Source organism: Chrysochloris asiatica, unplaced genomic scaffold, assembly GCF_000296735.1.
Source record: "Chrysochloris asiatica unplaced genomic scaffold, ChrAsi1.0 scaffold00002, whole genome shotgun sequence".
NCBI classification, from domain to species: domain Eukaryota; kingdom Metazoa; phylum Chordata; class Mammalia; order Afrosoricida; family Chrysochloridae; genus Chrysochloris; species Chrysochloris asiatica.
In genome coordinates this window covers 21,102,563-21,106,949 of record NW_006408520.1, presented here as the reverse complement: position 1 = coordinate 21,106,949, position 4,387 = coordinate 21,102,563, and the positions used below count along the sequence as shown (strand labels likewise).

At 33.6% G+C, this 4,387-nt stretch overlaps 1 protein-coding gene across 1 annotated transcript in view; it reads left to right on the top strand.

Moving 5' to 3' along the window:
• Nucleotides 1-4,387, top strand: part of BRDT (bromodomain, testis-specific) — a 113,163-nt gene that overhangs the window by 52,423 nt on the left and 56,353 nt on the right. The gene's annotated exons all lie outside the window — the stretch shown is intronic.

The following is a 4,387-nucleotide window of genomic DNA, read 5'->3' as shown; positions in this document are numbered from 1 at the left end:
TCCTCAACTATGCGTTTTTAAAATGACAGAATATGTAATTTTGTTTTTCTAACTCTCCAGCAGAATAACTCAGCCTCAGAGTTCTAATCTTCAAACATGGCTTATGTTAAAATTTCACTTTATGACAGACATCCTTTAATGTCATCTTTTATTAAAGGGGGACCTGTTTTATGTATTATTATTAAGATAAGATGAAAGTAGCATATTTTTATATTTCTAACAACATTGCAGATAGTGTGCAGGTTTGTAACACTAAGATGAATTTGTCTTCTAGTGTGTGATATGAGTTGTCATTTATCTTTGAAAGTTTAATTATCTTATGAACAATCAAACTCTATAAAATACTGGAAAAATACTGTATATGTATATTATGTATTGTGAATATAAAATCTAACTTAATTGGAAAAAAAACAAATGTTAACAAAATAAGTCAGTAAATCAAGCAATGAGATCTTTGTGTCCTCATATTAACTTCAGTAGTACCCTTTAAAATACTTGAAGGCTCAATAACGTATTTTACTTTCCTGGGAACAACAACAAACTGTATAGAAAAAGATTGGCAGTCGTAAAAGAATAAGCAAATCAGTCCCATATCAGTAGTATTATCTATTGTAAAAAATAAGTTTTTACTGTTCTTGATTGTGCACATGACATTCTGAAGGAGAGCTGACAAGTCCTGTGTTAAAGTTCATGGGGGAAGTGGAGTTACATGCTGAGAAAACATCATCTGTGAAAATTAGGTACATCAGCAAAAATTTTTTCGGAGGTTAAGTAAAATTTAACTAAAAATATAAATAAGATTTGTAGCTTTAAAAGTATAAATTACCCAGAACTGAAATTTATGGTTAAATACCACTTGATTCCCAGAACTATGGTTAGGCTTTTAATTATTCAAGATAATAGATATGAATATAATTGTCTTTTCTAATTTCTAATAGAGAAAACGTTTCTGAAAGTTTCTGTGATGAGTTATTTTCTGATACTGATCTTTAATAATTAAAAAAAAATTGTCGTCTAGATTTTTATAGTAATTTAGCTAGATGAAGTTTTCTTAATCAAGAAATAGTCTTTTAAAATTTTGGTTTTCAGGGACTGCTCTAAATTCCTAATATTACTGACTTGCTGTTTTTCAGGGAAAGAGCTCTGAATTCCATAATATTATTTACTTGCTGCTCTTATGACTGTTCTATATTGTGAATTGGATTCTCTATTCTGAAATACTCTGTTTAAGTGTGCTTAAATGTTTTATAAGTGCTATAAGTAGTATCCACATCCTGGTGTGCCGCTGTAGGATAATGCAGTGGACCTCAAGGTCAGTTTGAACTGCAGGGTCGGCAGTTCAAATATAGGATTTCCTCTCAACCAACTCAACAGCACTTAACAACAACAACAAGTAGTATCAGGATTTTTTATTTCATACTACTTAAGTTGTTAGTAATAATGTATTTTCTTCCCAGTATTCTCAAAATTCCAATTATGTACTTAAAAAAATACCCACTATGGACTCATTAATTATGCTTTATTTTAAAGGATTAGTTACATGGCAGAGCATTGATTTCCAAGGAAAATTGTATATTAAAAATTTAGGAAATTCACATTAAATCATTCTCATAATTTCATACAATATATTAAATCCGTTTTAAGAAAGCTATGATGAAATCCGAAATTCATGAGAAATAAAAGAGGAATATGTGGGCTAGACTCAGTACTTTATTACAAAGTTCAGTGTGATTTGATTGTATCATTTAATTATCTTCCTGACTGACATCATAATATGCAAATAGTCAAGTGCAGATAAATCAAGAACATTTATTAAATATTGATATAAATATATAAAACCATTCCAAAATATAATTAAATGTCATGCCAAAGATATAAATGAGGCTTGGGAACAAAATTAATTCCATATGTTGGCTAGACTGTGCTAGTATGAACACACAGGCTATTGGAAGTTTCCTAATGCATAGTAACTTTGGGACTATCTAATGGAGTCCTAGTGTGGTGCTTTGGGTTAATGCGCTAGACTACAAAGCTTTTTGAACTGCAAGGTGAGTGGTTCAAGCTCACCAGCTGCTCCTCGAAAACCCTATACAGAGTCGCGTATGTGTCAGAACTGACTCGATATCACTTAACAACAGCAACAGGGATATAATAGGGAGTAATTTGATAACTACACTCACTCCTTATCTATTGACGTGTAATAATAAGCAAAAATCAGGAGTATTTGAAAATGGAGGATAACTACATCAGATCACAAATAGAGGTTGACAACATCATTACATAACTGTCAAGTTCCAACTGTCAAAATAATGGTGTGGAAGTCAGCTTATGACTTCCTCTAGCTTCAGAATGGGGCTTGTTGTTGTTGTTAGGTGTCGTTGAGTTGATTCCAACTCTTAGGGACTCTATGCACAACAGAGTAAAACACGGCCCAGTCCTGTGCCACCCTCACAATTGTTGTTAAGCATGAGCCCATTGCTGCTGCCACTGTGCCAGTCCATCTCCTTTGGGATCATCCTCTTTTTCACTAACCCATTTTACCTAGCATAATGTCCTTCTCCAGTGACTGGTCCCTCCTGACAATGTGTCCAAAGTATGAGAGATGGAGTCTCGCCATCTTGGCTTCCAAGGAGCATTCTGAATGTATTTCTTCCAGCACAGATTGTTTGTTCTAATAACAGTCTATGGTACTTTTAAGATTCTTCTCCAGTGCCATAACTCAAATGTATCAATTCTTCTATGATCTTCCTTATTCAGTGTCCAACTTTCACATGCATATGAGGTTATTGATAATACCTTTCCTTGGGTCAGGTGCACCTTAATCCTGAAATTGACATCTTTGCTCTTAAACACTTTAAAGAGGTCTTGTGCAGCAGATTTGCTTAATGTAGTATGTTGTATGATTTCTTGACTGCTGCTTACATTAGTGTTGATGGTGGATCCAAGCAAAATTAAGTCTTTGACAACTTCAATCTTTCCTCCATTTACCGTGATGTTATTTGTTGGTGCAGTGGTGAGGATTTTGTTTTCTTTACATTGAGTTGTGGTCATTGATCTTTGTCACAAGGAGCAGGAAAATCAAAATCCACAGCCCAAGTCCAATTCTTATGAGGCTGTCTAGAATAGTGTTTCTCAACCTTAGTGTCAAAAACTTTTCGATGAAATACTGTCTCTGGATTTTAAGTGAATTGGGAGTTTAAAGAGAGCAGAACAGATATCTGCCTTTTTTTCTTTTTTTTGGTCAGTAGAGCATGGCTTGGGTAATAAACTTGGGTCATTTAACTTCTCTGTGCCTGCTTTCTTTCTTGTAAAATAAGGTAGCAGGACCAGAAAATAACTTGGTAGGTGATGGGTTTTAAATAAACCTGTTAATCGAATCTCTGAGGTTCTCTCCAGCTCTTTTTCATTTTATTTTTTACATATTTCTATAATTATTTTTGGCGTAGCTTACAACAAAAAGTTTCTAATCAGAGCTTTATATTGAGGTTTGGGGAGAGATATGAAATGAGTACATATTGTGTAATTTGCTTAGTAGGCATTTGCTTATGAAATTACACAGGAGCTTCAAAAAAGTTCATGGAAAAGTGGAATTAAAAGACAGTGAAAATTTTCCATGAACTTTCTGAAGCCCCCTCATAGTATCTAATTTAATCCTTATGGCAATTCAAACCCATCAGCTGCTCCTCGGAAACCCTATCTAGGGTTGCTTTGAGTCGGAAATGACTCGATGGCAAATAACAATAACAACAAAGGTAGATAACAAGTTACCAGAGTTCTCTACAGAAATTTTTTGTGTATATGTTGTTTTATAGTATTCAATTTAGATTTGGTAGGGCTTCTTTGCTAGTTGAAATGTGGTCTTAAGCTTGATAGTGAAAATATATATGCTTGCCATTTAATTCCCAAGACCAGGAACTCAGTTGTAAAGAGAGTAAACCAAAACTCAATTTTGGTTTACTTCTCCTAGAAAGTTATATAAAATTAGAATGAAACGTAAAATGATAAGTTATAGGCTGTCGTTACTCGTTTATCTATAAGCTCTACCATTTTTATGAGATATAACTGTAATCAGAGGTTTTGATTTTTCTATTAACTCTTTGATGCATTTTGTTAGCGTTTTCAACTGCTAATTTTTATAGTAATTCTGAGCTCTAGTTTTGTACCTCAGAAATCTAGGTTGATGTCCTTGAAATTTTTAAAAGCAGGACACTAATGTGATCTGTCATATTTTTTTATTATAGTTTATATTATTGGATAATGTAGTTAGGTACATATCTGAATACTAAAGTAGATATATGTTGTTGTTGTTGTTAAGTGCCGTCGAGTCGGTTCCGACCCATAGCGACCCTGTACAGGGTTTCCGAGGGTGTAAATCTTTACGGGAGTA